General features: G+C 41.7%; 1 long non-coding RNA gene across 1 annotated transcript; it reads right to left on the minus strand.

Annotated features, from left to right (window-relative positions):
- Positions 1 to 1790: 1790 nt before the first annotated feature.
- On the minus strand, positions 1791 to 15860 carry LOC138753891 (uncharacterized). Its single transcript, XR_011351484.1, has 3 exons — positions 15034 to 15860; positions 5815 to 5915; positions 1791 to 2794 (listed from the first exon to the last, which is right to left on the minus strand). It is a non-coding gene; the product is annotated as an uncharacterized lncRNA (long non-coding RNA).
- Between the last annotated feature and the right edge of the window lie 11076 nt (positions 15861 to 26936).

Here is a 26936-nt window from a genome sequence, read left to right on the forward strand (position 1 = left end):
TACCACCGACTTCTTGACACTTCTGAAGTACAGCCTATTCCGGGGGGAAAACAATCATTGCCCCCCACTCCCGAACTAGAGAATGCCGGACAAAAGGTATGGGCGGCACCACCAGGTAGTGGCCCTCCTGTAAAAGGAGAAATAGTGACACCTGCCCAGGGTAACACACGATGGGTAGGTATTGAGGAAGATCATCATGAAGATGAAAGGGTCAGAAATACTGCGGGTCAATATAAATTGTCCAGATGTAGAAAAGAATTGGATAGCGGTGAGGGTGTGGAACATGCTGCTTCTTAAATCGTGAAAAGAGGCTGTATTTGTCACTTTCCATTTAAAAAAATGGTACCGGTGTGGTCTGGAAGGGTATGGTCAGGGTGCAGATCAGTGAAACAAGGCAAGATAATAATTAGGGCAATAAATTAGCCGAAATGTCTATCTATTCTGCCGTGTCCAGTGGATTGTTTTTGTTCAGTCGGTGCGGAAACATCATTCCCGTATTTGCACTGACCTGCATGCATTGCAAGAGCAGAAGTGAAACGTTGATCTCAAGAGCCTTTATCCAGCTCCGCCCATAGACGCGGAATTCACTACCGATCAGTGGGCCCAGGTATGATGAAACACCACTCTCATCCATGCCACGGCTTCATGGGCATCTCCAATTGATTGCTCACTTAGCCACCTCGACCGTCCGTCTTTCACTGGGCCAGGAGCAGCAAGCAAACAAAGTGGCACGGAAACGGATTTATACATTTATTTCCAGTTTCATAACTGCCCTTTTTCCTCATTGACTCACACACGGATGATGCCAAGCTCTTGCTGGATCAACTACACCAGAAAGCAGCAGAAATCATCAAGGTAACATAACAAACAAAGAATTTGGAATTGATTTGGAGGATGCACAAAAAAGATTTGTTAAGATAGCCCTAGCCATAGCAAAAAAATGTATTATGTCAACCTGGAAATTGGAAGATAATTTGAAAATACAACTATGGTATATAGAAATGAATAAATGTATTCCATTAGAAAAAATAACATATAGTTTAAGAAATAATATTGAAATATTCGAACAAGTATGGGAGCCTTACATTAAATACAATAGAGAAAACCTACCGGGGACAAACATTACCTAAGTTGATGGAAGGAGAAGGAAAGAAAAGAATGGACTCAGTAGAATTTCTGGTGTATTTTTGTTGAATGACAACATTGTGTGTCTGGCTTAATGCAACCTCGATTGTATACCTAAAATGGATGAGAGGGGGGGGGGAGTGGGGGTGGCTTGGGACGAGGGGAGGGGTGGGGGGAGAAAAAGTCACTGTATATGTGTGAAAAAGAAAAAGTGTATATCATGGCTAATGTGATTTATGGTGTGAAAAATAAAAAAAATTTAAAAAAAAGGATCCACCCCACCTAGCACATGCTCTGTTCTTGCTGCTGCCAGGAGGAATGCGTTGTTGGTGCCACAAGACTCACCCCACCAGGTTCAGGAACAGCTGCTCTCCCTCCACAATCAGACTCCTCAACAACAAACTCACATCAGGGACTCATTTAAGACCCCTTGTGCAATTGATTGATTTTTTTCTTCTCTTTGTATTGGACAGATAGTTTACATTCGTTATCTGTTTACATTTCTTTACCTGCACATGTTGAGTGCAGTTTTTTGCATTACCATTAGGTGGAAATTCTAACTCGCCCACAGGTAAAAGAATCTGAGGTTTCCATGTGATGTGTGTACTCTGACAATAAATCTGAATATCAGATTTTCCAACATTTCTTTAATACCTGTTGGCTTTTAAATTACATCTGTTTGAATGAGCGGTAGATTTCGCGGTTTGGATGTGTAACCAGCACTCGCTAGGTATCTGTCTGCTAATGGTTAACATTTCTTCACGTACCTGTTGGTACACTCGGATCTAAGGTTTCATACATTTGGCGATGAGCGTCACTGGGCATTTCACCGCCTCCATCAGCTCCTTTCGAAATGTTCTCAGGGTCAGGACATAAATCCCCATGTTTGTGCAGGTACTAAGAAGCGGGACCATGAATGCGATTGCTGGAAAATCACTGCCGACAAAGTACTCAGCCCCTAAAGCACGCTCAGTCACAACGTATACAACTAAAATACTCCACAACAATATGAAACTGCCAGATACGCTGAAAAGTAAAACAATGGATTTCCTCCGTTTCCCGATCTCCCGGTCATTCTCTCCATTTCTGCTGCATTTGAACTTCTTGCGTGCCCGACCAGAGAGGAAAATATATCTGCCGGTCAATGCATTGAAGCACAAAATCAATACAAATGGGAGGAAAAGAGTTAAAGATAATATGAACAACTCAAACGAAGCCCATGCGGGTGAAGTTAAAAATGCCTTTTTCCAGACACAACCCCGTGGTGTACCGTTGGTGGTAAACGCTGGGTCCATTGTAAAGTACCACGGACAGTTTGTAACACAGCTCAGTACAGTCACCGTGCCGAGAAAAAGTGTCGCCGTTCTCTCGGTGCAATATTTTATCTTCCAGTTTTGACAACAAATGGCAACAAACCGATCAAATGTAAAGCCCAGCGTGAACCAGAACGACATCATTGTGGTTGCCCTTATCAGGACCCAGTTAAGAGAACAGAAGGAGGTGATGGTCAGGAATGAAAATGGGAAATATATTTCAACAATGCTGTTTAATATGGCGTCATTGAGGTTCAGCAGGAGGTCAGCCGCTGCAATCCCCACAAGGTAACGAATGATACAATTGGAGAGGCCGCACTTTCCTCGTGCCAAGGTCACAATCGCCATCAAGTTAACTTGAAGGAAAGAGAAAAAGTACATTATAATGGGATCGCAATACACTCTCGTCCACGTACGTTTTCCTGGGCTTGGAATAACAGATTTTTGAAAATTTAACTAATTTACAATAATTACCGGAAAGAATCGAAGAAATCAAAATATGTTTTCAGCACAGCTCCATTTAATAAGTGACTGACGCCAAATTCCGGTGCAAAATATGTGGAATGTGTGAGTTCTCCCTGAGTTTAGAAGTCTTGTTTTTGTTGTCTATGTCAGTGATCTGGATCTTATTTTTTGATAAATTGGATTAGCAATTTTGATGATTACAGAAAAATCGGAGCCATTGTGGACACTAATGAAGTTTCTCAAAGGGGTTTGGACTAAATTGGAGAATAGTCAAAAATGGCAGATGCAGTTTAATGCAGACATTTTGGAAGGGCAAACCAAGATAGGATATACACAGTAAAGGGGAGGGCACTAAGGATCGTGGAGTAGCAAAGAGATATGGGAACATTGATTAATTGTTACTCGTAGGTGGTGTCACAAGTGGACATTGTTGCAAAGAAACCTTTTGGCATCTTAGACTTTATTAATCAAAATATTCAGTATAGTAATTTGGATGATATATTGACATTTGTTAAGACTGTGAGCCCAAATTTGGAATATTGTGTGGAGTTCTGGGTGCCTCATTACAGGAAGAATATCAGTAAGATTGAAACAGTGCAGAGAAGCTTTACTAGGATTTTGACGGGTCTTTAGAAGTTGAGTTACAGGGAAAGATTGAAGATGTCAGGACTTTATCCCTTGATGCGATGAAGAATGAGTGGAGATTTGATGGAGGTTTACAAGATTATGGGAAATATAGACAGATTGTATGTGAGTAGGTTTTTTTCCACTTAGATTGCGGGAAGATAAATATGAAATGTCATTGTTTTAGGCTGAGAAGGGAAAGGCTAGGGGGAACATTAGGGGAAAGTTATTCACACAGAGTGTGGTATGTGCTGCCATCTGATCTGGTGAATGTGGGCTCGATCATAAATTTTAAGAAAAAAATTGAAATTGGAAAAAAAACATGGATGGGAGAGGCCTGGAGTGATATCAAATGGGAATATGTCAATGGAAGTTGCAGAAAAATGGTTTGCGGGCTCTAAAAGGGTTTAATGACCTATCTTCTGTGACGTAGCATGTTTCAATGGTTCTTCCATCAAATTCACAATTCTTCCTGTACATTCACTAATTGATGTATATGGATATACTAAATTGCATTTAAAATCATGTTAGTGGCACAGTCAACAGCCGAGAAAGGAAAATAGGGCAAGTTAGTATTCTGCTTGGAGGATGGTCACTCATGGAGTGCTGCAGGAATCTCTTTTGGGGCCTCTGGTCCTTGTGACTGTTATAAATGACTTGGGTGGAGAGGCAGAAGGATGTTCAATAGGTTTGCAGTTGATATGAATTTTGGAGAAGTTGTGATTAAAGCTGAAGATTGCCAGAGGTCACAAGAGGATATAGACAGAAAAGTTGAAGATGGGTTTCAATCTGGAGATTTGTGATTTGCTACATTTTGGAAGGGCTATTCAGAATACCAAATACAGAGTTAATGGTCAGTTGCTTAAGAGTGTGGATGAAAAGAAGATCTTGGGTTCCAAATCCTTACATACCTCAAGGTCACCATACAGGTTGATAGGATATTTAAGAAGGCCTATGGGATGGTGGTATTGACTAATAGGGGGATTGAATTCAAGAGTAGGGACCACACTTCAAGCATTGTGTTTAATTCTTGTCACCTCATTATAGGAAGGACTTGGAAGCTATGGAGAGGGTGCTGAGCAGATTTTACAGGATGTTGCCTTGATTGGGAAACATATCCTATGAGGCAAGGTTAGCAGAGGTGGTATTTTTCACTTTGGAGCATAGAAGGATGAGAGGAGACTTGACAGAGGTCTACAAGTTAAGGTGGTTGAGAAGCCTGGGTTTCCATGCGAAGGATCAACAAACACAAGATGAGATAAATACAAAGTTAAGGGAAGGAAGTTTAGGGAGACATCAGGGGTAAGATTCTATTTATACAAAGAATTGTGGATACATGGAATACCTTGCTGAGGATGGTGCTGTAGCCTGAAACATTGGGGGCATTTAAAGACTCAGAGAGACACGTGGATGAAAGGCAAATCGAGGGTTATGGGTTAGGGAAGGTTTAGCATTTCTTTGTCGAAGGAATATATGTTCGGCACAACATCGAGGGCCGAAGCGTGTGCACTGTGCTGCATTGTTCTGTGTTCTCTGAAGAGGCAAAAATGAGGGGTGACGCCATGGGTTGAATTTTTACAGCGAGAGTTGTAGGTTCTTGGAACGCCTTGCCAACGAATATGGTTGGTGCTGTATAATGAGGTGATTTGAGGGGATTCTAGGGGCAAGGATGAAAAAAATTAAAGGGTTACATGGTAGTCAGAATTAAGTATTATTTATGTTTGGTATACGTATATTCATAACATCAAGTACTGTGATCTATGAATGAAATATCACCAGTTAAAACTAAATGGATAGATTTAGACTTCATTGGAAAGAGCTGTAATTTATCAATTGGGACGTGAGGCGTGTAATTTGGCTCGGGCGATTAATGCGAGATGGAACGAGTTGAGATTGAATAGGTAGGGGAAATATAAGAAGGGGATCTCACAGGTTGCTTTTGAAGTCTGGATATTACAGGGTGAAGTGATCGTGGGTCTCCAGAATGTCCTTACCACATATCCAGAATGTGGAAAGAAATGATCACAGCACACGGAACTTTATGCCAAGAGAACAGCATTATTTCCCAGGAAAGGGGATTGGTGGAGTCGGGTCTGGAAAAATGCGCACAATTCAATGGACACCGAAAAAACCAAAATGTAGCATGGTCATAAGCTGTCGAGATAAGGTTCAGCAGACGATGTAGTGATATGATAGAGTAATTCTTGCAACAGACGCGAGAAAAGTTGTGTCTATGTTCGTTGGGATTCAGAAACATGATATGTTTAAGCAATGAAAGGATACCCACACACACACACTTCAGCCAGACAGCACCCGAGGTCAGGATCGAAAGTTGATTTTCTGTGCTTGGAGGCAGCCGTTCTTGCTGCAACTACTCAACTGTGCAGCCTGTGGGAGAGGAGAAGCTGAGAATCGGACAGGGATATCAGTAATGAGGAACAACGGGCAATACAAGGACCATACACAATGACCAAGAGATGCAGGACCACCTGAAACAATAAACATTGGCAGAAAAACAAATACGATTTAATAAACGTCGAAGTTCACGGTGAACTGGATCGGAAGATCTGTGGGGTGTATGAGAGGCAATGTTGATTTTCAGTTAAAATAATTGAGGGTTGGGACCTGAACTCTAATTCCACTTAATTATCTGTTCTCCACAATCTACATGACAACACATGCAGTTCCCTTTCCTCCCCCTTATCCATGAGTTCCCTGCAACAGTAGATTCACCTTCAGGATCGATGTCCCGCAGCACATGGACATATTCCCAATCATAAAAGGTATTGCTTTTCTCCAATTATGTTCGATCACAGACACCGGATTCCCAGGATGGAAATCCATGCAACAACAGGGCACCACTTCTGTCGACAGGAATTTAGTTAAACCAAGAATAGCCAATCCCAGACATTCAGAAAATGAAAAGCTGCACCAATCCATGAATGGAACCACAGATGGAAATATACAAACACACTCTGGATGTTGGAAATATGAAACGAAACTGAACATAACGGGGAACTTGGAAATATTCAAATATGCTGTGTAGGTCTCAGTCAGGGACAATAAATAGCATCGCACAGATTTTTTTTTGAATATTTTATTTATAGTTTTCAAAATTGAACTCATCTGACACCAACACTTTTTAACAAATCTGTGTTAATTACATCTTAACCTAATCTCATCGATGCGTATTCTATGTCGAGTCCAAGGCTGACACTCTTTTCCCTTTCTCCCTTCCCCACCCCCATTCCCTCAACCTCAAATACTTGACACAGAGAGGAAAATAAGAATCATAAAAAAGCAATTAAGACATTAAAGCTTACAAAACACGGATAAAAATCATATCGAGGAGTTCTGGGTCTGGCCTCGCCCAGCGGCTAGAGATTTGGGCGATTTTACTTTCTTTTCCTGGCTGGACTGAGGGGGTCACCGTGCCCCCACCCCCATCTCCAGCCATTCGGAAGGAATCGGGGTGAGCCAGACCGCGAGGCAAAGATGTCTTTTTTTCTCGGCCGTCCTCTTTTATTTCTCAGATACGCCTGCCATTTTTTATGGAAGTTGCCATACCTTCCCCTCAAGTTATAGGTAACTGTCTCCAGGAGAACTCAGGCTTGCACCTTCCTACTCCATTGGACAATACCCAGGCAAATGTCAGAGTTCCAGGTAACCTCTATTCACTTCCTGACCGCCGCCAACGCGATCATTAGGAATTGAATATGGAAGCATCATTTTAAGTCTTAAGTCCATTATATTACCCAGCAGAAACAGGTCAGGGTCTGTGGGAATTCTTTACCAATGGTTTTCCCAAGGAATTCACTCAGTTCTCGAGTTCTGTCCAGAAGGATCTTACTATGGTACATATCCACATTGCATGCACAAAGGGTCCTATCTCAATGCGGCATCTAAAACAATGATTCGACAGATCAGTTAATGACCTGAATAGTTTTTGTGAGTTAGGTACAGCTGATACAAAAAAAAAATTATATTGCACTAGCCTGTACCTGTACCTTGCATTGATCACTGCTGTCATGCTGGGCTGACCAGCACCACTCATCGATTTTTATTCCTAAGTCTGAGTCCCACCTCTGTCTGAATTTATGGTAACCGTTTGGGTCCTTCTACTTGGAACAGCGAATAAATTGACAAAATGAATTTCCAGGTGATCCTCTTTTCAATCAAGGTCTCTCAGTCACTGTACATTGATGGGCACTGTTGGACCCAATTTGATCTGCAAAAAACTATACTATCTGAAGGGTAGCAGTGGAATATCTTATTTTACAAATTGTAATTCTACTTAAGATGCTCAAATGACATTAAGAGTCCTTGATCGTAACAATCGTCCATGTACATGATATCATTCTAGCACCAGGTGTGTAGGATCATGTTACCCATTGTCAAAGGTATTAGCCAGTTTGGAGTAAGGGGAGTTCCTGGAGAAAGCCCTAGTTTATTCCTAAATACTGATTTATGTCACCAAAAATGCGAATAATCTGCTTTAGTATGGCACTGTCTTTTTTCCAAGATAGCAATTCAGCATCCCACTTGGAAATAAAGTTCTCTGCTACTATCCAGCCTACCAAGGGCAGACCAATTTGTACCAAGGATTGTACCTCTTCCCCCACCTGCAAAGGGTGAGGAGATTGACGTTGATTGGGCTGCCCAATGTATTTTTTAAAGACCAGCTTTCGTTTCCACCCAGACTATAGTCTCGGGTTAATTTCTCCATCGAAATCCTGGCTACCTTTCTGTTCCATAAATATGTTCTTATCCATCTGAAAAAAAAAATCTGGGCAATGTCACAGGCAAGTTCTGAATGAGATATTGGAGTCGTGGCAACATATTCTTTTTTCATGGAGTTGACCCTGCCCATCTGTTTAGGTCCTCCTCGAATTTTTCCCAGAAACGGGAAATTAATTGATGCAAATTATTTAGATTATTCTTTATTTTAATTCCCAGGTACTTGATCCCATTTTCTGGCCACTTTAGGTAACTATTTTTATGACATTGTCTCTAGTCCCCTCAATAAGTGACATGTTCTCATACTTATCCCAATTTATCTTGTACCCGAGAATCTCCCCATGGTCTTCCAGAGTAGAGGGCAGCTTCAGCAATGGCTTTATTGGGTCTGTCTAATATATCAGTACATTATCAGCAAATAAACTGATTTTATGTTCTTCATGTGTCACTTGGAACTGCTTAATGTGTGGATCCTGATGAATGGCACCAGTCAAAGATTCCATGCCAATATGAACAGAGCTGAAAATAGTGAGCATTCCTGTCTGTTTGACCTTGTGAGTGGGAAGACTGAAGAAATTTGCCCATTAATCAGAACTTTTGCTTTGGGTGCATAATAGAGCACTCTTATCCAACTAATCCTATCACTATTTTCTCCAGAACTATGAATACAAAGTTCCACTTTATCCTGTCAAATACCTTCCCCACATTGAGAGGGATGGCAAGCCCCCCCACCTTATTTCTGGCTGGCTCGTGCAAATGCATTCTACCCAAGTTGTCAGTCAGCTGCTTTTTTGCACAAAGCCCATTTGAACTTTCTTGATTAGTTCTGGCAAATGCTTCACCAATCCGCCGGATAACCTTTCTCTGGAGTGGAAGTGCAGTTAGATTCACAAAACAGATCTATCTGTGCTCTTACAAATCTCCGGTTTCTTTAACAGCAATGCATTAAGATGCCATCGGTATACCGTTTCCTGTTTGTCCGGCATCTCTATACTGACTACTAAAGGTGAATCATCTGAAAGTAATCTGGCCATGCACTCAGTGATCTCTATATGGGCTAAAGCCGGGAAAACACCTATTTTAGAGAAGGAGTCATGCTGACTCAAGTAGAAGGAATAATCAGATGCTTCTGTCTCCACACATCTATCTAGTTCATCTTATTCATACTGCAAATAGCGCCACTGGCCATCTTTGTTTTCACTAATATTTTCATTGACTTGTCCAAAACAGGATCCAAACAAGAGTAAAAATCTCCCCAAATTAGAATATTCTCTTTTGCTTCTGCCAATCAGGAAAATGTCCTGCCTAAATTTATCGTCATCTATCTTGGGGTCGTATAGATTCTCCAGGGTTCACGAATTGGAATATATTTGACAGTCACACCTTCAAATCTACAATTTTTATCCATTCATTAGAACACTTCCTGATCAAAATTGCCATCTCCTTGCTTTCGAACCGAATGAGAAAGCCAGTACCAGGCCCATCCATCTTCTTTTTAATTTTTGGTGTTCCACTTCTGTGAAATTAGTTTCTTGGAGGAAGGCCAGGTCCACTCGCAATTTCTTTATGTACGCCAGGACTCTTTTTCTCTTAATCTTTCCATTCTGACCATTCACATTGAAACTCGGAAATGTTATACGTTTAGCCAGTTATCGTACCAGTATTTCCATTGTACCTTGGTCTCTCAGAGATCCTTCCTCATCCAGTCCCTTATTTTAAGCCATCCCTCGTCAATAGCCACATCATTTCACTGATTTACAGACATCTGCTTTCAATCACCTAAATTGTCCACAACTCAGTCAGGTTTGTATTCTCTTTAGGCTTTCTCAGGTGCATTCTACGTTAAGAGCGTGCGTGAAGAAGCAGAAGCGGCCCTTTAAATTGCCGTTCAGGTGGCAGCGTTTAAAGAGCAACGCTGGCCACCTGAAGGTCGCCGCTGCACAGGATGCGGCTCTGAGCACAATGGGGCTCCTGCCCAGTGTCAGCTGTGATCAGCAGCCTAGCATTTAACAGCTGCATTCAGGCGGCTGGGGGAGCCACTGAGCTGGGCTGATATCCCTCTCGGAGGAGGGTGACGTCGCTCGCCTCTCCTTCACATTCAGGTGGCCTCAAAACAGCCTCTTTACATGCGGGGCAATTGGGCACCTGAAAGTACCTTCTGTTTCACTCCAGAAGAAGTCTTTCACTTGATCCAAGAAAGGGTTTCTGAAGGATATCTCCAATTCAGCCAACATCCTTGTGGGGAAGTGATCAAAGTTTCGGGTTTACGAGACCCAAATAGATGAGTAAACTTTCTAACTATCAAAGAGGAAAGAAACATGGCAGGGGCCCAGAGCTGATGGAAAATAGGGCGGAGGATGAGAGAGGCGGAGAAACAGTGAAGAGTCAGATGGGGGGAATAAAAATGAGGAAGTCAATGGGGAAAGAAACTTTGGAGAGTTAAAATATATGCAGGTGTAAAATCACGACCGAAGGGGAAACATGCAATCTGATTCACTCAAATCTAAAAGAAATCTGTCGACCGGTGACTGGTGATCCCTCCAGAAACAATGCTTGTCATACTGATCTATGACAGAATTTTCATTCTGGATGTGGGAATATTCAACGACTTCAGTGAATCTAGAGCCCGGACGGATGAGAAACTGAACAAGTTCTCAGTCAGCTGAGCGACCACCGCAGAATCACACCGTGCCAGAGAATTCACATCCAATCTCTGGCCCGTCAATGAGAAATAAAGTCATTGAGAGCAGGTCAGCGTCGTTCAGTTCTGCAACAGCGTCCAGATCCAGGAACACCAACGCCATCGCCCTGCATTGGTTGACCATGAATTTCGCAGATCCAGCTCATCAGCGTGTGATTCCACTCTGGCCACAAACTCAGCCTGTCAACTGCTGTCGTGTTCATGGGACTTGTCCGCACATTGAACTGTGAAAAGGAAGCCTGGCAACTTTACCGAGATAACGGCTTGGACTGAGACATCGGGTTAATTTAAAGGAAAGCCCATCATTGAACAGACGTCGCTCATCGATTTCATAATGCGGTCCACATCCAACACCAGCAACTGGATGGCTGACTGGGAAAAACACGCCGGGTATATTTGCTCACCTGGAACACCGACAGCTGCCACAACAGGATAATAAATGGCAATGATTTGACTTAGTAACCAGGCTCCCATGTTCTCAGAGAAGTGACAAATCAAACGTCAATGAAACACATTTTTAACGGCATCTCTTCTTATAGAAGAGAGGAATCTCCAGCCGCACGGATCTCTTGGTAATTGATGTGAGTTGCATTCACTGAACAAACAAGTTATGTCACCTGCTCCTAGAATAACAGCACTGTGGGGATTCCAGACTCAAAGTGGAAGATCCACCATCAAAAGGCATCGTTTGGATGCCATGTCAGTGAGCAATGATGACATGTATTAGGATTGTGAGAGGTTTGATTATGTTTCCCATGTTTCTGCATCTGAAAGTGCTCTGTTCTTTCCGCATGAAATGTGTGGATCCATAATAACTGAGGGTAAAGCGAGAACTGCACCGCAGTCGAGGAAGGCAATTGGAAGACATTATAAAGAGACGTCAGTGTCACTGGAGTTCTCAACATTTTCTTTTATCCTGACTCAATTCCTACAATTGGTGGGAATAATAAGATATCTTATGCTTGGAGTCAGAGGAAATGTGTGAAAGAAAAGAACGAGATGGGTCTATTTCCGACATAAGTCGTGGCAGACCTTAAGCGTTGATGACATTTATTTCAAATTATTGGAAAAGGAAAATACAGACATGGTCTGTACCTTGACAAGATTATTGATATCGTTAAGAGGCTAGAGGACCCCAAATCCAAACAGCAAAACCTGTGCACCACGACAAAGGGTTGCTTAAACAAAAGTTGATTTAATTATTTTGAACATGAAAATAAAATCAAACTTTAATTTATCTCCGTTGACTCACAGCCGACTTAACCCCCTTCTCATTCTAAGCACACGTGTGTGTCAAGTGTGTGTAAGTTCAGCAAAGTGCTTTGGTTCACAATCCAATCTCACTGGTTGCAGCCAATGCTTGTACTATGCACAGAAGTTAATATTAATGCAGATCACCAGGCTTTGGTGCTAAACAGCTAAATAGTTACCACTCAGAATGCTCTTGTTGGTTTTCAGAGAGAGAGTTTTTCTTGTTCCGGGACATTCCCATCTGATTCCTTTTTATCAGCCACTCCAGTGTCTTGCTGACGAAACATGCCCCCCTTCAGGGTTCTCCAGTTGATAACCTATTTCTTTCAGGTCACCACAGAGAAAGACCGGACAGCCAGTCCTCTCCTTTGACCAGGCCATCTTTCAAAGCTCACCAGCTTGTCCATCTGGAACCAATGTCTGTGTCTCTCTGCTCTCTCTCTCTCTCTCTCTCTCTCTCTCTCTCTTAAATCCCTCCAACTCTGAGAGAAAAGACTGTTTTTTACTGCTCTCTGGCTGCAAAGATTACATGACCCTCCAGACAGTAAATGCTCTTTTCAAGACAAAGCTGCCACTGCCTGTTGTTACATTTGTTGCCTTTTGCAAATGACCATCCATCATGAGACTAAGCATCTTGCAAAAAGCACCTGCAAAAACTCTGTGTTTTAAAGTGTTGTGACTGACCTGCTCTAACAAACCTTTCCCCGTTTATCACCCAAATACCTCTATATACTCTGTAACAGTACTTCCATCTGGTGAAGAAATCAGAATGTGGTGTAGTTTCATAATGGCAGTTGAAAATTGCAGCCACCTTCACATTGAAAACTCATATCAAACAACTCGAAGGATGTAACCATGATAGTTTTCAAGAACAATTGAACAGCATGTCAGGAATCTCAAAGGGGCTGTCTTCAACATTGGCCTGTCTAAAATTAATGGTTAAACTGTGAATGACTGTCCATTTCCATCATTCCCTTTCCTGACATGTTCAGGTGACAATCTCCCTTTAGATTATTGCCACTGAATTGGCCATCCTCACATGTACCTGCATTACATTGCAATAGCAATGAATTTGTGTACTTTTCTAATCTATTCCTGCTACCCTTCACTGGTCTGGAGTCCACCTCACAGATCGAACTGCCACTCAAGACTCATTTGACAATCTATTCACTTTATGTTGATAGATCGTAAATATTTATTGTAAATCTCCATTGTAGCAGCGCTCAACATTTTTCTGGTGCTCATAAATGGACTCACTTATTTCAGAGGTTTGCTTGCACCCTGCCAATGAGTTCTCCATGCAATACTCTCTGATTTTACACAGCAATTTCTTGTGCAGAACCTCAACAAATACAATTAGAAAGAACAAACACACCATGTCAACCGGTCCACTTGAGGAAAGAGGAGTTAAAAGCCAGTGAGAGTAAAAGTTAGATTTTGCAGCATTCAAGTAAGGCAGGGAAGGCAATTCAAAAGGTCCAATTAGCACCATGACTAACTATAGGATTTTTTTTCTGAACCAATCAATGAGCAGGTCTGATAAGAAGCTGTCAATCTTATGTCACAATGGAATTTGTACTTAGTAGAAATTGCATTGGGTAAGAATGTATAGTATAGGCCAATGTAATCCGACTCATGTGTAAACTGAACAAAGGCAAGCTGTGAAACCGAGGTCAGTCTCTGCAAGCCTTTATAGAGAGAGTGTGGCGGAGTAAGCAGTGGAAGAAACACAGCCACTACTCTGTGACCATCTGCACAGCATGAGCTCAGTCACCTGGTCCATTGTGACATCATAATCGTTGCCCAGGGTGCACGCTGGAAGGGATGCTGGAGTCAGAGAGAAACCTCTGATGACGCCATTTCCCCATGGCTACCCTGCCATGTGGCTCTACAAGTGGGGCAGGTTCACCATGAGAATGTGCACTGCCACACAACCACCCCCCAGAACCAGCTACATGTCCTGTCATTTTGGAGGCCAAACCTGGCCCTTGGGCATGGCCATCTGCACTGGCTTTGAAAAGTCCAGGTGGACCACCTTCAGGCGGTCCACCATAAAAAAAATGTTCCTCTCTCCCCCCAACATCCAGAGTGAAGGTTCCGCTAAACCGGTGTAAGACTTGGTATGGCCCCTCATATGATCACAGTAGCGATGCACATTGTGGTCCCCTCCACACAAAAATGAACTTGGCCAAGTTGAGCTCTTTGTGAAGATGAAATAGCCGGGTGCTGTGGCATGCTAGCGGTGGGGAGGTCAGGCAGCAGGATTTTGTCAATGGCCGTGGTGTCAGAGTCTGGCCTGAAAACACACCCGGCAGGAAAAGCTGTGTGCCATTGGCCATCTCCGTTGTTGAAGCCTGCAGGACCACTTTGGGTTTCCACCTTAATCCCGAGAGGACCCAGGGTAGTTCATTTGCCCAGTCTGGTCCAGAGAACCTGGCCATAAGGTGCCTGTGGAACCCCTCCACCAGCCCATTAGACTGTGGGTGGTATGCTGTGGTGGGGTGGAGCTTGACCCCCAGGAGTTTCACCATCTGAGACCACAGGACAGACGTGAACTGCGCCCCTCGGTCATTAGTGATGTGTGCCAGGACTCTGAAATGAGCGATCCATTGTCTGACCAGAGTCCTAGCGCACATCACTATGGAGGCCTCCTTAATCAAGATGGTAGCCCAATCCTCCTCCTTAAGATGGTAACCAGCCTCCTTCTACATTGGCAGGGGCCCAATGACATCAACGTGGATGTGTTGGAAACTGCGAACTGCCGGATCGAAGTTCTGCATGTCACTGGACCTTGGAAGCTGGCACCTGGTACAGTACCTGGCAAGTTCCACCACCTCCTTCTTCAGCCTGTGCCACACAAGCCACTCCACGACCCTCTGCATAGTTGTCTTTACCGATGGGCGAGCGAGGTTGTGGATCAGACTTATGCCCTTCGCCATCCAGGGCAGCAGGAGCAGCGGGTTTGGTGTTCCTTTTGAGATGTTGCAGAGCAATGTGTCCGGGCTGCGAGGCACCCGGACATCCTGGAGTTTGAGGCCCGAGATGTCGGTCCCCACGAATGGTGGTAGAAACATCAGGTGGACTGGCCATCCGCTGGCTTGGTCTTGGGAGTGACGTGGTCTGTTGGCTTTTGGTTGTGCCACCTGGTTGAGGGCTTCCTCGTTCTCCCTCTTTGTGTGCCAGATGGAATCCACATGGGCTTCTGCTCTCCTCGGGTTCAAGAAGTCTTCATCTGTGAGGAGCAGCTGGATGACCTCCATCATCTGATCCAGGAATATCTGGTGGAAGAGTAAACAAGGCTTGTGGTCTTCTGCCAGGGCCAGCATTTCATCCATCAGTGCCTACGGAGTATGGTCCCCAAGCCCAACTAGATGAAGGAGCCTGGAAGCCCATTGCTGGGGAATTAGCTCAAAAGTTCCAAGCAGCAGGTCTTTGAGAGCAATGTATTTGCCAGTAGCCAAGGGGTGGTGGATGATGTCGTCCACCCTCACTGCTGTATCTTGGTCCAGAGCGCTCACGACATGATAGAACATCGTAGCATCTGAGGAGATAAAGGTCTGGGCTCATTGGGGTCACCATGGAGTGAGCAGTGGAAGAAACACAGCTACCACATTGAGGGTCGTTCCCGACTGTTTTTATTCAAATTCAGCGCTCCCCTTTGAAGGCAGCATGAGCTCAGTCACCTGATGCATTGTGACATCATAATCGCTGCCCAGGGTGCACGCTGGAAGGGATGCTGGAGTCAGAGAGAAACTTCTGATGATACCATTTCCCCATGGTTGCCCCGCCACGTGGAGATAAAAGCAAGTCCAATTTGCCATGTGGATGTGTGCCGCCACACGAGCATCTTTGTGGGGCTTTGTGAAGATAACTCATAATTTTGCAGATTAAAATAGTCTGACCATGACAAAAGTTTAGATAACATCATTTTATTTGATCCACTGAACCAACTGGAATCTACACACTCTTGTCCTTTCTGATGGTGACAAAGTTAAGTGAACTGCAGCCCTTCACACTTCAACCTTCATTATGCTGAATACCAACTCCAACCAGCTTAGCCTCATTGATAGTATCTTCCCTTGATGCCCTTCTATTAGTTAAGTTAATTGTCATAAGATTACAAAAGTTCCACATGACAAAACAGAGTCCTCTGGTCCTTTGTGGGCAAAAAACGCAGGCATTCAAGCTGAAAAAACACACACAGGAAAATAATACATACGTAGTTCAAGTTTTCATATATCCAAATAAATAAATATTGTTTCGTGAATGTGAGATTCTCAGATAGTTAATGTGAGCAGTTCATTTGGTCATTCAGCATTCTCACTTCCCATGGGAATAAGCTGTTCCTCAACATGTTCATATTTGCTGTCATACTCCTGCATCTCTTCAAGAGGGGAACAGCTGAATGATATTGTCTGCATGATGGAAGAGTCCTCAAAGCTTTTGTGGGCCATCTTCAAATGTTGGTGGGTGGGAAAGCAAGACTCCAGTGATCCTTCAAAGAAGGGTTTTCTGTAAATTCACTTTGTACTTTTCACTCTGCCAAACTTTTGGTCCTATGGATTGGCCTCTATTTCTCAAGTACCTCCCAGTGATGCAGTCGGCCAGGAGCTCTCCATAGAGCTCCTGTAGAAGGTTGCGATAATGGTGGCTCGAATCTTTGCCCGTGTTAGTCTTCAAAGTGGGTGCAGTCAGGATTGCACCTTCCTGACATTTGAGTTGTTTGTCCATGATAGGTCACTACTTAAGTGAACTTGGTGAAATGTGGTTCTTTCCACTCTGCCAACTGCAGGTTTAATGATGTGCAGTGGAATGTGGTCGTTTCTCGTCTTCATAACATCCACGATCACCTGGGCAGCAGGTTTATTATAGTGGTTAGGCCTAGAGCACCACGTTTACAGTGATAACAAGTAGGACAGGAGTTCGAAGTGCTTGGGTTTTACTCTGGGCCTCCGGTTTCCTCCCAACATTCCAAATGTTGTAGGTCAAATGAGTGTAATTATGCAGCATGGTCTCTTGGGCCGAAAGGGCCTGTTACCTTCATCCATGTCTAAATATAAATTTTAATTTAATTTAAATGTATTATATCCTTCACCTTGTCTACATTCAGATTTGGGTTGTTACTCTAGCACCATATCATGAGATTTTCCTCCTCTGCAGCACAACGTCGTTGTTGCAGATGAGGCTGACTGCAAATTCCATGACACTGTTGGAGCTGGATCTGGTGATGCAGTCATGGGTCAGTAGCATGAAGAGGAGCAGGACTTGGGATTGCTCTGTGCTCAGCGTGGCGGTGCTAGATGTTCTGATACAGACCTGAAAATATTGTGGCCTTTTTAGGAAGTTCAGAATTCAGTTGTAGAGATGGGCATTGAGTCTCATCGAGAGGAGCCTCTCCAGATGCCTCTGAGAAATTATAGTAATGATGGCCTAGCTGGTTGATGAACAGAAGGATGGTGTGAGAGGCATCATAGTCGAGATGGGTCAGCATGGGGTGAAGTGACAGGTTTATAACATCAGCTATGGAACAGTTTCTTCTGAAGGTGAATTGAAATGGGTCCAGTGTCTCTGGGAGGGTTGCTTTGATGTGCTCCATCAGCAGATGCCAGGAGCAATTCATAATGGTAGGGGTCAGTGCCACAGGGTGGCACTGTGGCCTAGAACTAATGACTTAGGTGAAGAAGCAGAAGGATGGGACAGAATGTTTGCCAACGATACAAAGGTTGAAGGAGTTGTGAATAGTGTTGAAGGTTGACGTAGTTTACAACAGAGTGGAGACAGGATGCAGACTTGGTTGGAGAAGTGGCAGATGGAGTTCAAACCCAAAATGTTTGAGATGATGCATTTTTGGAGGCCTGAAGGCTGAGTACAAGGTTTATGGAGGATACTTCACAGTATGGAAGAACAGGGTGACTTAAAGGCCAAATTCCTACCTCTCTTAATGATGCCATGCAGGTTTGCAGCATAGTTAAGAAGACCTATGGGATTATCGGATTCATTAGTCAGAGGATTCTCTTCAAGGTTTGAGAGGTTATGTTAAAACCCTATAAATCACTGATGATTAGGTTGCCTTGTGTTCAGTCCTGCTTCTATTAACCCATAAACACATATTCACAGCAAACTTCCTTCCCCACTTTTATCGACCAACATCAGCAATACCACGTATTGGAGCATGGAGCACAGTCAATTACCGGGGGCATGTTTATTGAAGGGAGGTGAGATAATGTGAAGCTTGATGGACTCAGTTGATCTGGCGGCATGTCTGTAGAGAAATTATCCTTTATTTCCCAATAGGGCCTTCCGACATGAAACATTGACTCTCTGTGAATGTTATCTGTCACCTTGACTCTGTCCTGATTCTGCTCCTTGGCTCAATGTTCCATCATCTACAGTTATTGTGGTTGACAATCCCTGTATGTCAAAATGACACAAGGAATATTTTAGAGCAAATCATTTTGCATCAGAATGCACATCTTTGCAGTACACTGATATTGGCACAACACCGTGAAAATATGCGTTACTTTTGCATCTATGCTGTGAATTTTACTTCCGAATAAATGATAAAGCATAACAGCATAGGGGTATAAATTTATACCTTGCATTTTATTGAATTGTTTGTAATAGCTGTAATACTTCATATTGATTGAATTACAGTTGCAGCACTTAAAACTCTTCACTGAACCATGCTGTGCACAATTTTTAAAAATATGATATAGATATATAGAACGGAAATTGGGTTTGCAGACCCATGGGCCCATACCGCTGAGATACACCAATGACCCTACAATTGATTATCATTGATTTCAAATTGTATGTGTGCTTTCGCCATGCCGAAGAATTGCTCGCGTCCACTGTAATGATTCCAAATTCTCAAGTGCACGTCAACACATTTGTGTAAATAGCTTTGTGATTCAATAACAACTAATATATGAATTTACTGGCTGCGAAATTTAGCAGCAAAATTTAGCTGAACACTGAAAACCTCAAGACTGCAATTTCTAATCAATGTCGGGCCAAATGTTTTAAGTCCCTGCTTTCAAAGACTTTAACCATGTGTGTCTGTGACGATAAAACTGCAAGGAAGGCTGATGCTGGAAACGTCAATGTGAAAGCAACAAGTCAAGTTTCTGCACATCGTTTATCCAGAGGGGCAAATAGAAAGACAGGTAGGAAAGAAAGTGCGCATAAAATCCTGTCGTTCAATCTTAGGAATCAATTAACTTAATGAAAGATTTGCTAGCTTTTTTAATAAAAAGCAGGAATGAGAGTAGAGAATTAAATCATCGCAACTTGTGCAGTGAAGTTGTCATTTAAATGTAGTGCGCGCCAGAGGGTGCGATCAAAATGGCAGGGGTTGAGAGAATGTGGCAGGGGTGGCCAAACCTGCTGAATGTAAGAACCACAAACGATAAAACTCAGATGCTTGAGAGCTGCAGGACATGAACAAAAATCACACATACATGTTTATTGTTACAAACACATTTAGTTACAAAAATTTTAAGTATTTATATAAATATTAAATGCAATAATATTTTTTCATGCAGTTTTTAATCTGTTAATTTGTATTAGTTTCTGTCATCACAAAGACTCAAATATGTAAAAAAAAAGTAAAACAAAAAATTAGGGATATTTTGATCAGATTTTCACCTTTAAAAATTGGTCTTATTATTATTATATTTTTATGACTAAGATACAATACGACAAATATTAAAGATGTGATGGACCAAGACTGGCAGCACGAGTCAGACGGGTGAGATATTGGCAGCGTGAGTTGGGCGGGCGAGGGGGAGAAACCGGCAGCATGAGTTTGGCGGGTGAGGGGCGTTGAAATTTATAGAATATTCAAATTTTCCATGAGCTGCATATTAAAGGTCAAAGAGCCACATGTGGCTCGCTGGTCACCCCTGTTATTGAGACTTCACAGATAGGTGTTAATTGGAGATGCTGTGGATTAATGGATTATTGTTACAAAAGCAAAAGATGAAGATGAAAGGACTCAGAAGTCTGGGTCCATAGAACAGCAAACTACACTACAACCAGACAGATTGCGGCAATGGACCGCATGTGGTTTTTCAGGTAGCGCGTGAGTGAGAGAGAGAGAGAGAGAGCGAGAGAGAGCACTGCTTTCTACAGACATGGCAAGCTGGCAGCTTGTTGAAACCCCATTTTGAAGATGGGTTGATTTCAGACTGTTCCAGATATTTGTGGTCCATACAAGAGGAAATGGTTGGCTAGAGTATTTAACCTGACATAAGGGAAACTAAAGGAACTCTGTGCTGACCTGCAGAAGAAGAAGTTATCATTTGGATAACCCTGCTGTGGCTAGTTTCTTCAGCAAAACGCTGAAGTGGCTGATCGGAAGGAATCAGTTTGAGCGTGCTGTGACGGAGTATTTAGAGGTAGTTTGGAGGAATTGTTAGAGCAGCTTGCACACACACATTTTAAAAAACAGAATATTTGCAGGACTTTTACAGAATGCTTTTTGCAGGAGGTAACAAAGTATCGACAACAGCTTGCCTGGGAAAGCATGTGATCTTTGCAGGCAGAGGAGAACAGTCTTGCTCTCAGAGAGCGAGGGCATGAAATAGAGAGAGGAGTCACAGTAATTATTTATACAAGGACAAAGCTGGCAAACTTTGGAAGTCTGCCAGGTCGAAGGATGAGACTCGCGGTGTGAAAGGTGACCTGAAAGAAAGAAGATAATTTGGAGAACCCTGAAGGGGGCATGTTTTGTCAGCAAGACTGATTAAGAAGGAATCAGTTGTGGATGTCCTGGAAAAGGAATCTCTCTCTGAAAACCTGAGAGAACCCTCCTGAGTGGTGACCATTTGCCTGTTAAACACCAAAGCCTGGTGAACTTTGATATTGCTAACATCTGTGCACAATACAAGAATTACCGGCAACCAGTAAGATTGGACTGTGATCCAATGAACTTTTCTAATCTTAAATATACATTACACACACCTGCGCTTAGTGTTAGAGGGGGGATTAAGTATTTAAATAGGTAAAGTAATAAGTTAAAGTTTAATCCTAATTTCTTGTTCAATTATAATTAAAACTAATTTTGTTTAAGTAACCCTGTGTTGTGGTGCATATTTATTGCTAGTGGTGTTTGGGGTCGTCTGGACTACATAACAATGTCCAATGAGCAACAAGTCTTTCTGTAAATCCAACAAGACCCTTTCTGAGATGTAACCGATTATCTTTAAGCTTGAGAGCTTGGTGAAAATTCATAACTGTTAGTATAAGAAATGCCTGATACCAACGAATTTGATGGAATGAGAAGTGAGATTGGACTGTGAATCAAATAACTTTTCTGAACTTGTGTACACATTAAATACATGTGTGCTTAGAAATAGAAGCGGGAAGGTTAATAAGTTAAAGTTTGTACCTGTTTTTATGTTTAAATAAAATTAAAAATGACGTTTATTTAAGTAACTATCGGTCTTGGTGTATTTCTATTGCTGCTGGGTTTTGGGGTCTTCTGGGCCCCTTATATTTGTGGGCTTGTCCTTTCAGATTGAAATATTTGGAGTGTTGGGATCTTAAATATTTGGAGTTCTTGTGATATATGAGTTAATTCATTTTTTCAAGTTAATTTAAAGCTTTGTGCCCAAAGGACCCCAAAACACAGCAGCAATTGGCATTCAACAAGACAAGTATTTACTTAAATAAAAGTTGTTTTTAATAAACTTTAAACATGAAAATAGAATCAAACCTTAACTTATCTCTATTGTTACAAGCCCAAAGGACCCCAAAATCCAGCAGCAATAGATATTCACTTCGAGAAATGATTATTAAACAAAAGATATTTTTAATTAACTTTAAACATGAAAATAGAATCAAACTTTAACTTATCTCTATACTTAACTAACCCAAACTAACCCCCTTCTAATTCTAAGCGCAGGTGTATGATGTGTGTGTAAATTTAAGAATTGGTTCAGAGTTCAATATTACTTCTCCTTCTTTCAAGTTCTCTGGATGCAGGTAATTCTTTTACTGTCCACAGCATTTAACATGTATAAAGTTCACCAGGTTTTGAAGCTCAAAAGGTAAATGTTTACCGCTCAGGAAAGTTCGTTGTAGGGTTTGTAGAAAGAGATTTTTTTTCAGGATTTCCACAACTAAGGTACCACCACTAGTCACCTCAAGGTCTCGTGGATGAAGCTTTCCCCATCTGGGTTCTCCACATGCCAAACTCTTTCTTTCAGCCGTCACAGAGTTCCTTTTTGTTCCACTTATTCCAAGAGAAACATCAGACAGATAGCACTTTCAACCATCCACTGCTCTGGAACTTTTCATCAGTTTCAACCAACTTCCTGGCTTGTTCTGTTCAGCTGCGTTCAGTGTCACACACACTAGCTGGGAGAGATTCTTGAACATTTCTCTATCTATCTCCAACTGCCCACTGCTAGAAAACCATGGGACTCTCTCACTTGCAAAAATCCCCACCTTCTTCACCAAACAACAGGTGTTATCCTTTACTTGGTCAAGCTGTTGTCTTAGGTAAACAAAACCCAGGGGTGACCCTTCTGTGAGCACTTTGAAGAAAGGTCAGAAGCCTTGTAATTATCCAACCATTCAGCCTGTCTCCAATTCCAAACAATGGTCTATTATTTAATGACAACATTTCAATTAGCATCTACTTGTGAAATGTGAATAAAAGTCTCCATAGATCTTGCAATGTTACTGAATATGAATTCTTCAATCTTTCAAATAAGATCTGTTTTAAAATGTATGTATGTATATAACCTACTCTAATTTTACCAAATTATCCCAAATATTTATCCTCCATGACAGTGAGGAAAACAGCAGCAATGAATTTTAGTACATTTTTGCCTCAAACATCACCTGCGGAACTGCAGAGCAAGAGAAAAGAGGAAGTGATGGTCATTGCTGAGGCATAAAATCTGACTGAAATTGAGAATTGGATGAGTTAAATACAAATAGAGAAGATTGTAGTTAAATATTATATAGGTGAGGGAAAAAATGTTAATAAAGTCTTAGAAAATTTTCTGGAGATACATTTTTTGAATTGCAATTGAAGTTGGAGATATTTAGAGAGTAGAAATTGTTACAAACCCAGAAGACCCCAAAAATCATAGCAAAAGATATTCAATAAGACAAATGTTTACTTTAACAAAAGTTGCTTTTAATTATCTTTAAATATGAAAACAGGATCAAACTTATCTTATCACTATTAACTTAACTAACATGATCTAACCCCTTCTAATTCTACGTTTGTGTACATAATGTGTGTGTGAGTTTAGAAAAGTTCTTTGATTCAGAGTCCAATCTCACTTCTCATGCTTTCAAGTTCACTGGTTGCAGGAAATTCTTATGCTGTGCACAGAATTTAACATTTATGGAGTTCACCAGGCTTTGGTGCTAGAAAAGTAAATGGTTACTGCTCAGAAAGGTTCTTGTCAGCTTCAGAGAGAGAGAGAGAGAGAGAGAGAGATAGAGAGAGAGAGAGAAAGAGAGAGAGAGTTAGAAAGAGAGTGAGAAAGAGAGTGAGAAAGAGAGAGAGAGAGAGAGAGAGAGAGAGAGAGAGAGAGAGAGAGAGAGAGAGAGAGAGAGAGAGAGATAGAGACTGAGACAGAGACAGAGAGACAGAGAGAGAGATTTGTTGTTCTCTGGACACCCATAACTGATTCCTCGTAACCAGCCACTTCAGTGTTTTGCCGAACAAACCTGTCCCATCAGGGATCTCCAGATGATAGCCCCATTATTTTAGGTCACCACAGAATTCCTTTAGTTTCTCTTATTTCAAGTGAAACATTAGGGAACCAATCCTCTCCACAAGGACTTACACCAGGCTGAACTAAGCAGTCAAACCCATCTTCCAAATGGGGGTTTGCACAAGCTTTCCAGCTTGTCCTGTTCCAGTTCCAGCTGCTGCTACTGACTGTAAACCTGCAGAACTGAACTCCCTCTCCCCCCCTCTATCTCTCTCTCTCTCTCACACACAAACACACCCACACACACACACACACCCACACCCACACCCACACCCACACCCACACCCACACCCACACACACACACACAGAAAAGCGTTTTACTCTCTCTGCTTGAAAATCTGCCCGACCCTATTAGACCAGTAAATTCTACACCAAGCAGACTGCAACCCCGACAAGTTCTTACATCTGAGGCTCTTGGCGCCAGCCAGTCTACCATGATCAGAGCTTCAGATTTTTAAATAAGGTCTGTTTTAAAGTGACCTACATTAAAAAACCTGCCCACATTTATCTCCCAAAAACATATCTAAAATCTGTCACACCTTCCCCCTTTAAAGGAATTTTAACTCTTGAATTAAAATTCAGTTATAACTAAATTATCTTAAACATCACTGAAGGGGTAACAATACACAATATATAACAGTAACCCAATTTTGAGAATCTTTTTATACATGATCAATTTTAATATCTTGACAAACAATCTGCTATCACATTAATTATACCTCTGATATAGTTAATTTGCAGATCATATTCTTGTAAAATCAAATTCCAGTGTAACAATCTTCTGTTTTTATTCTTCATTTTATTCAAAAACACTGGAGGATTGTGATCAGTGAATACCACATTTGGTTGATAAGAGGTACCAAGATATATGTCAAAATTCTGCAGAGCAAATATAAGTGACAACACTTCTTTTACAATAGTGGAATAGATCCTTAGATGAATATTAAATATTTTTGAAAAGTAGGCAATGGGATGGTCAATTTCTTAAGGTTTTTACAAAAATAAAACTACCCATGCTGCTCCGTCACTGGCTTCCACTGTTAAAGAAATTGGTTTGTCAAAATCAGGAGATTTTAACACAGCACAATGGCATAGCATCTCCTTAAAATTTTCCAAATCTTTCTGACAACTTTCAGTCCACACAAATTTCTTCCCTTTCTTCAAAAGGTTGGTTAAAGGAAAAGAAAAAGCAACAAAATTTCTCCAAATTTCCTCTAATATCCTGCCATTTCTAACAACCTTCTCACTGCTTTCTTGGTATAGGAAACTCAGAAATTGCATTCAACTTGCCATGGCCAACTACATAACCCAAGTATGTTACCGTGGCATTTGCAAATTGGCTCTTTGCTAAATTAACAGTCAAGTATGCTTTGGATAATCTTGCAAACAATTGGTCCAATTCCCTTAGATGTGCTTCCCATTTGTCTCTTTTTGTGACCAATTCATCAATATAAGCATCTGTATGTGTTAACGCTTGGATAACCAAATTAATCATCCTCTAGAATGTTGCAGGGGCATTTCTTCATGCCAAAAGGTAACACATTATACTCACATAAACAGGATGGGCGAAGTTATATTTAGCTCAATCAAAAGTTCACACAATACATTCTTATGCAATGCAATTGCTACTAAGTAGAAATTCCATTGCTACAGATGATTGACAGCCTCTTATCAGACCTGCTCGTTTGATTGGTTCAGAGAAAATTCCTACAGTTGGTCATCATGCTAATTGGTCCTTTTGAATTTCCAGGTCCACTTTACTAGAATGCTGCAAAACCTAGCTACACTATCACTAGCTGTTAACCTTTCCTTTCTCATTCCTCCCTTTCCTGATTTCATCACAACTTCCTAAGCAGTCATGGTGGATTAAAAGCGGCATATCCCAACAAAGGGGATGTTGCACACTTGTCCTTAACCCACCATCGGCCACTTCCTCACTGCCTATTTCCATACCCATCTATATTTCTTAGTCTCCAATACTCAGCCTCCTAAAGCTCCAATTCTATCTTAGCCTGTATCTCCTTCTCCTCCCATTGCTCAGTCTCAACCCGCACCAATTCCATCCTTTGGAGCATCATAAAGGCGGCTGGGCTTACTCAAGTCAAAAAAATATTCTTAATCAATGGCAACAAGAGGCATCCGGTCAAGAGGGGAATTATTAATACGACTGCTAAATTTATCATAATCTTAGTAACACATGAACCCCAAAGTTCAAAGTTCGCATACAACCAATTATAGAAACGGTGGCCAGAACCAGAACCTTTAATTCTTGCCGCAGATTCTTAAGTTTATTCATAGCCCGAGTAAAGGAACCATCTGGAACTGTGTTGTTTGGAAATAAAGGTACAATATTTCTTGCGAAACATAATGCAGACACCTCCTTCTTTAGCCACTAACCAGTCCAAAGTCTGTTGATTCTGCCATATCATTTTTCTGATCACATCAACCTCATCCCCAGGGCACTCAATAAATCATTGGATTAATTGATAAATCTCTGTTGGTTATAATAAATATAATTCATCCATTTAGCATTCTTCGCAATTCCAATTGTTGGTAGTAAGGCTTCCCATCTTGTTAAAGAACAAATCCTGCAACATATAAACTAATTAATATATTTTCTGTACATTTCCTCTGTCTTTTCTTCTTCTCCTGTATCATTCATGGAACCTTTCTCAATCTAGACATCTGGCTTCCATTTTGTGTTTTAATTCACTTTAACAGCTATCAACGTTCATTAGCAACTCTACTACAAACTGGGCAGGTGAAATGATCCCTCTGATGCATTGTCACGATCTCCTGCTAGTGCTCAGCTGGAGGGGCTAAAAGAAATCCATAGCAGACTGTGCCACCCATAAGGTTCTTCCACTATATAAGGACTTTTTCCTCTCTGGAAGAAGTCAGGAAACTGACTAAAAGCTGTCCTGTTTGTGCAGAATGCAAACCGCAATACTTCAATGCTCTAGAGGTCACTCTAATCA

The sequence above is a fragment of the Narcine bancroftii genome, chromosome 2 (assembly GCF_036971445.1).
Source record: "Narcine bancroftii isolate sNarBan1 chromosome 2, sNarBan1.hap1, whole genome shotgun sequence".
NCBI classification, from domain to species: domain Eukaryota; kingdom Metazoa; phylum Chordata; class Chondrichthyes; order Torpediniformes; family Narcinidae; genus Narcine; species Narcine bancroftii.